Source organism: Nicotiana sylvestris, chromosome 5 (assembly GCF_000393655.2).
Source record: "Nicotiana sylvestris chromosome 5, ASM39365v2, whole genome shotgun sequence".
Classification (NCBI taxonomy): Eukaryota; Viridiplantae; Streptophyta; class Magnoliopsida; order Solanales; family Solanaceae; genus Nicotiana; species Nicotiana sylvestris.
In genome coordinates this window covers 8,565,739-8,573,864 of record NC_091061.1, presented here as the reverse complement: position 1 = coordinate 8,573,864, position 8,126 = coordinate 8,565,739, and the positions used below count along the sequence as shown (strand labels likewise).

The 8,126-nt window shown below is 34.0% G+C and overlaps 1 non-coding gene across 1 annotated transcript; it reads right to left on the bottom strand.

Moving 5' to 3' along the window:
• Positions 1-452: 452 nt before the first annotated feature.
• On the bottom strand, positions 453-525 carry TRNAK-CUU (transfer RNA lysine (anticodon CUU)). Its single transcript has one exon. It is a non-coding gene; the product is annotated as a tRNA-Lys (tRNA).
• Between the last annotated feature and the right edge of the window lie 7,601 nt (positions 526-8,126).

Below are 8,126 nucleotides of genomic sequence, written 5' to 3'. Positions count from 1 at the left end.
TAGTAGGCTCGAATTAAATTATGTTTCTTCTACATTTTCTGTTTATTCGTTATTTTCCATCTCCAAAATTATTGTACAAATACACTTTGCTAACACGTCTCTCAAGATGTACAACCATTGCCTGAAACTTCTCTTGAATGTGGTGACAATGTGCGTATTTTCCTTTCTACGGTCTGAAGGGGAAAAGCCAGTGAGTACTACTAGTTGATGGTGGAGGCCAACAGTGTTAATAATACTATACAATATGTAAAAAAAATGAAATCATTATTTTTGAATAGATAATCTTGAGGTTCATCCAATAATACTTCACAAGCGTGAAAAAAAAATGAGCATGTTGCATGTACAGTGTGAGTTGGTTAAAACAGAGAAGATTAACAACATTTTCAATGGAGAGCTTTGGCCTGTATAAAGGAAGAGAATGTTGAATGTATAAAAAGAACAAGACATTAAAACGCCCACCGTGGGGCTCGAACACACGACCACAAGGTTAAGAGCCTTGCGCTCTACCAACTGAGCTAGACGGGCAACATATTAACAGATATTTTTTTTTGTTAACTAACCATATTATTTAGCAAACAATGTACGCATTACAATATTACTTGTGTCTACTTTTGCAACAATTTGTTTTGATTTCCCGCACGGTCTTCGATATCCATATTGGAGCCTGACTATATCCAAATTCACGCCACGTAAAGGCCCATTCGGGGGAAAGCGCTCCTTACCAAAGATTTTTCCATACTCAGGAATCGAACTCGAGACCTCTGATTAAGGGAAGAGTAGTCTTATCCACTGCACCACAACCTTTGGTGGTTACTTTTGCAATAGGTTAAATAAAGATTGTCTGAATACTCAAAGTAAAGTAGCAGGAGATGACACTTGTAAGTCGCATTTCGCAAGTGGATGAATATCAATAACAAATGCGATTTTGTAAGTCGCATTCAATTGCAATTTTTAAGTGTGGTTTCAATACATAATGAAATTATATGTCGCCTTTCTGAAATGTGATTTATAATTCACAATTTATAAATTGTATTTAAATTACGATATAAGCTAACGTCATCTCTCGGTTCACTACCTCAAATAATTCAAAACGCATATGCGTTTCGTATATTTTGAAATTTTGACAAATCATATACACTAATAAAAAAAAAATTATTCACCAAAATGAGCTCTTAAGAATAAGGAGATGCTCAAGTGTATTGCGAAACATTATAAGTTAGAAGTAAACTTACTAATTAACAAGAATAAATAGTATTTATATTTATAGTTTGTAAAAAATAGTAACTTAATTTTGCACATTTCATTGTTCTAGATTTTTGTTCAAGCTATGAGTTTTCATTGGTGTGACTTCTTCATCTCAAGGAGCTAGCATATTCAAGAAATTATACTATCAATGTATAGAACTTATATCGGTCAGACGGTAACACTTGTCCGTCCATGTTATTTCTTATTTCTCCATATCCATCTTTTTTTCTTTTTTTATATATTTTGTGGATTGCAATAATTTGGTAAAATGACAACTTGTCTAGAGGTGAAAAAGAAAGAAAATGGACAATCAGAGCACAACAATATTAACACGTTACAAACACCATCTACATATTTGGATATGCTTTGGAATCTCATTTAAAAATTAACAGTCTTTCTTTCGACCAACATTTCTAATTTCCTAATCCCGAGTAAAATTTAAAAATAGTTAGATTTACAGGTGGTAATTAAAAAATAGCCACAATTTTAAAAGTAATTAAAATTTAGCCACTTTTATGTAAAGATAAATTTGAACAAAAATATTGTTCAAAATCCGGAAAATATTTCAGCATAATATACTGGAGTTCGAATTTTTTCCATGTGAACTTCCAGCATAATATACTAGTTCAGTATAATATGCTGGAAATTCATACACAATTGCTCCAATATCCAGTATATTATGCTGGAACTTTCCGTGTGCTGGAATTTCAGCATAATATGCTAGAAGTTCATACACAGGTGCACCAATCTCCACTATATTATGGTGGAACTTTCCATATTGCAGCAAAATAGTGACTATTTTTCAGTGACTTTGCAAACGCTGGCTATTTTTCAATTACCAGTTCAAAAACTGGCTAGCCCGTGCTATTTTTACCCTAATCCCTATCATGATATAAATCACTTTCATTTTACTTTCATTTGATTTTCTCTCCACATAGAAGCTACGACAATCTTCTCGGGCGCAAATAATAAATTATAATTGATTTTTTTAACACTATTAAAACACCTAAAAAATATTTACAGATAAATTTTCTTAAAATTTGAATTTATAATCTTAAAAATAAAATAAGTTAATCGCTACAAAAGTTAAGGTAATTTGATGGCTAATAGTGCAAGCTACATGATGGATGATTAGAATTTACAAGAACTTGCTTCATTAAGTTGGCTACAATAAACAAATGTAACGCTTTCAATTAATTATTATGTAAAGACTTATAAGTTGAACTAGTTATTAGACACGCGCATTGTACGTGTATCTAATACCTGCAATGTTGATAGACTAATACTTCAAATTTGCAAAAATTTACAATCTGTATTTTTATTATTTTTTTCTATGTTATTAGACTAATACGGGACTTAATGAATATCTTTTTATTGAAGTTGTAATTTTTGCCAATCTTCATGACCTCCCACTTGAATCCGACAATTCTGTCTATCATTTTTGGTAAGTTTACTAGATAGAAGTCAACAGAGGACAAACTTGAATAATACAAACATCTAACTACAAATATTACAAGATTTTAAATATTAAAAAATATTAAATCTATTCCGATTGACTTTGTGTTTCACTGCACCTATTTTATTTTTCTCTCTACCAAATGGTTCTAAATTCTAATACAACTGCACTTATAAGTAAAAGGGAAAAGGCTCTAATATACCCCTGTATTTTGAAAAATAGTACATTCCTCTCCCCCGTTATACTATTAGGTCATTTAAAGGCCTACCGTTAGAAAAGTAATTAAAAATACCCCTATTTTTAACACCCGTCCAACAAGGCAATTAAAATGCCAACTGAAAAGTCACGGTGGACAGATCCGACCCGTAACCCATTAATATAACCTATTACTTAAATACTTAGTGACCCATTTTTAATAAAGAAAAGGGTCATTTTTTCTTGTTAGCTGAGAGAACGACTGTAAGAGGCGATTTAGGGTTCCTCCTATATGCATCAATTCTCTTCCAAATTTTCTGTAAAATCATTCAAAGGTATAGTTCTATTAAACTTGATTGCTGTTATTTCGCCTATTTTCTTTGTTTTTCCAATGTTAATCTTCTTTTTACTGAAGGTGATTTAGGGTTTCTGTTAACCTTTATAGTTTAGTGTTTGCATGTGTGTTTTCTCGGATGTAGTAAGTCTCTGTTATGTGGATTTTGTATGGCAGTTTCTTTAGTGCAGGATTTACATGCGGGGCTGCATTTTATCTCTTTTTGGGGAGAGGGGGCTTTTGTTTCTGGCAAAGATAATTGTATATGGTCCCCAGGTGGGATATTTTTCTGTTGTTCCTTTATTGAATGCTGTAAATTTTTGTTATTTCTTTACAATTTATGGTCCACCAATAGATTTGTTTAATAATATCGTGACTCATGTGCCTGCCCTTTAGTTCTTTATACTATTTTGTCTGATTCATATGTGACTGACCTTTATTATATTTAATTTTGTTATAAATTCTGCCCTTTATTGGTTTGTACTATATTATATTCAATTCTGTTAACCCCTTTCTCTTATTTATTTTGTAGGTTAAGATGGTTAATGTGGACTTGTTATTTAATTATGGAGGTGATTGGAAAATAATTCCAAAAGTATTATATACAAGAAAGTTGGTGCACACTTGGAAACAGTATGATTCTGACCTTCTGTCTTTCATAGATTTAGTAAATGAATATACCTCATCTACTATAGGGTATGTTGGTGTCCAACAATTGATAATTTATGGTCATTCTGGTAGATTTTATGAAGTAATAGAGGATGATGGTATTAGGACTTTACAAAATATGATTTCTGTCCATTTCAATGTAATTAATGTATATGCTGTAGCGGATAATGAAATGAGGGTTCATGTTCCTAATATTGTCGACCATAATGAATCACAAATAGTAGATTGTGAGGTTGCAACTGATTGTAGTTCAAATGAGAGTGAAGATGAGACTCTTCTTTCCGAATATGACTCTGATGATTTAGAAGTAATTGCACTACGAAAAAGAGGGAGATTTCTGAAAAGTTGATTGAATACAAAGAGTTATACAAAAGAATAACATTCAAAGATATACCTGAGGCTAGAAAAGTGATAAATTTGTATTGCTTAGCCAACTGTTATGGTCTAAAATAACTCAAAAGTGATAACATTAGACTGAGGTATAGGTGTGAGGTTGGATGCCCCTTTATATGTCTAATTTTTTAGGATAAGAATGGTGGTGGGGTTAAGATCAAAACTCTTAAGTCAAAACACAAGTGTAACCCTGCATATGACAATCCTAGGATAGACAAAAATACCATAGCAGAATATTTTAAGAACAAGCTGCAAGAGAATCCTATGAAAAAAGTTAAGGATATGAAAATGACCTTAAAAAACACTTTCAACATCAATGTTAGACATGCAAAGTGTAAGAGGGCCAAGAGAATGATACTTGAATCCCTTGCTGGTAGTTTTACTGATGAGTATTGTCACACCTCCTTTTTGGCCCGCACCCACAGGGGCACAGAGGGAGTTTTTTCAATTAAAGAACAATCGAAACGGGATTTTTTGTTTAATTCAGAGTCGCCACTTGGGAGATTTATGGTGTCCCAAGTCACCTGTTTAATCCTGAATCGAGGAAAAGAATGACTCTGTTTAACAGTCAGCGTACCAGAAATCTAAGTAAGGAATTCTGTTAACTCGGGAGAAGGTGTTAGGCATTCCCGAGTTTCGTGGTTCTAGCACGGTCGCTCAACTGTTATATTTGGCTTGAATTATCTGATTTTAACAATTATGAACTTATGTGCAAATTTCTAAATCTTACCGCTTTTATTATTATTATTATTATTATTTTAAAAGAGAATTGCAACGTCGTGAAAACACATCTCGAACCACGTCACATCAATGCACCCGTGGTTATTGACACATTTCGACTCCGTTGAGATTTGGATTTGGGTCACATAAATGTGTACCCGTGTTTAAGAAAGTAAATTATTAAAAGCGCGTCTAAAATGACTAGCGCATTGTTATATTTGGGGAGGGCCATGAAATTTTGCTAAACGGCTCATCCCGAAGTCTAAGTATTTAAAATAACCATTTATTGAGGGCATTGCCATTTGTACGTTTTATTTGGCGCGACTCGTCTCATATTTTATTTAAAGGATATCCTAAAGCGACTAAGATTTTTCTATTTTTTTTTCTCTAAAGATAAATAAAAGGTCCTAATTAGTTAATATTATAAAAGCGGGTTTCGAGTTCAAGTTCGAGTCCAAACAAAAGGACGGACCTTTTAATTTGAACCCGCTACCTAACTCAAAGCCCCAAACTTATATTGTGTTAACTATATACTGAAACCTTTAAATCAAGCCCAAATTAAATGGGCCAACTAATTCTACTTGTGAACGAACAACAACAGGTGGGCCTTGAGGCAAGCCCAAAACCGAATGGGGCGTGCCAAGCTGTGTAGGAGAGATTGAGGGATCGAGCCCCTGAAGTCAAGCATTTACTTATTCATTTGCATGTCGTTAGGTAAGCATCCTGATTTTATAGTGAAAGCAGTACGTCGTTCTACTTGGAACAACTTGAACAAAATAACCACAACACTCTTTATGGGCCAATTTTAACATGCCATGATGTAGCAAATAGACAGTCTTATTTTAGTACAAAACACATGACGACCATTACTAAAGGTTTATTGCAATGTGAATCGCTTTCAAATGACTTCTCGAAACAAATTACCAAAACTGAACTTAATCTAACTATCCTATTAACCTAACATAAAACTAAATACAACCACTGCTCGAGATCACAGGCTTATATACATTCAAGACATATCGAGTGATAATCTAGCTAATAAAGAAACAGTTTCAATTTATTTATACAGTCATGTCAAATAGAACTAACAGCTGCATTTCCATTTCATCTCAACTTCAACTTCAAATTCGAGCTTACATCAACACAGGTTTTTTAGAATGGGTACCTGGAAATGGAATACAATGGAGAAGAAGAAGGAATGATCAACACAATAGATAGCACAGCACAACAGCAACAGTAACAAATATCCAGCAGCAACTCAGGAAAACCAGTTAAAAATTCCCCAGCTATACCAAACAGCAACACAAATAAACCAACACAACAATAACAGCACCCGAAATAAACCTAACTTGAAACCAACTTCAAACCAAAAAAGTAGCAGAAAGCAGTCCAAGAGTCAACTTTAACTAGACAGCACACTAGTTTCAACTTCAAGAAGGAAACCAAACAGCTACAACAGACCCAACTTACTCAAAATCAAATCAGCAACAACTCCGGACCCCAATGGCACAGTAACAAACTCCATGAATGCCTAACCTTTTTTCCTGTTTAAACTGATTCTCCCCAGCTAAAGAAGAAACAAGAACTGACTTAACATCTATCCTATACTGATTTTAGGACCCTTTTCCATTGATTTTCAAACGTGTGACTTCTTGAAAGAGTGGTGTTTTCAAAAGCCAACCCTTTTTAAACTCTCAAACAGTGATCTTTTTTTCAGATTCAAAAGCCCCTCAAGATTTCCAGCCTTCAGATTTTTTGACCGACCCTTTTTCTTCTAAAGTCTGCCCAAAAGAACAGCCAGACCAGATTCTAAAAGTCCCCCCCCCCCTTCTAATTCTGTCTAAACCCCTATTTATACCCAAACCTCAGCCCCTTTCCAGCTCTAAGGAGCACTTAGCTAATTAAGAAAGTATTTTCTGCCCACTACTACATGTTTTGTTTTAATTCACTTGTTCCCCACTAAAGTATGTTTCTTCCCATTATCCCTTGTCCTTCCCTTTATTTAATTGTTCAAACATATATGGGCAACATATTTTAATCAATCCCTTTTTAAGCCTTTCATACCATTATGTTTTGTTCCCCATTAACACTAAACAATTGCATTAGTTTAATGGTATTTTAGTACCCTACTGTTAGCTCATTCATCTTAAGCCATTTTCAAACCTTTTAAACCCCAAAATACCCTCCTAAAGTCCCTGAAATTACTGTCCTACCCAATCCCTTTCACTCTGCATTGAATCTTTCAACTCTAACCTATTCAAACTTACCAACTAACTAAGCTGAATCCAACAAACTACAATAGCTATAACCAATTCAAATCAGTTAGTAATTCAGGATATCAAATCAAATGGCAGCACATATTGAACTAACTATTTTGGGGAACCAATCATATTTAGCTCAGCAACAGATGAACTAAAATCAACTAGACGAGCATATGCCTTAATCAGATTGGAATACAAAAGAAGAAACAACCAGAAGAGCCTTTAGGGGATTGCCAAATTCAGGATAACAAATGACCAATAAATTCATTTCAATGAACTGAATATACCAACAGGCTCAGTTCTAAGTTCAAATATACCAACGAGCTCATTTTAACACAAAATTTAGAATACAAACGAAGCAAGAGGGGAAACAGGCAGGAATGAGCTATGAAATCAAAACCAAAATTAAACTACTATCGTGTTAAACTAACACTCAAACCTACCGGACTAATCGAAGAAACTTATTCGATTGATTAAATAGTTATAACATATAATCAACAACAGAAAATTTAGACCAAGAAAAAGGTCCGAAGAGAGGAGGAGGAAAATCATTGACAAAACCGGGCTACAATGAGACTTTAAACAGATAAACAACAAACAAAAAAATGAAAAAAGAAATGGAAAGGAAATACCTCAAAATCTATAGATCGAACTCCAATCAGTATGACCTTCGACTTGAACCTTTTTAGGTAAAAACGAACTTTAATCGAGTGTTCTCGACTGAGAACACTCGACTAAAGTTGATTAAAACCCCAATTTCTTTTTCCCCTCGGATCGACTCCAGGTTTGGTTCTTCTAGGGTTTTTCAATCGATTTAAACTTCGACCAGTTCTAGCAAGACTCGAGCCAAAGT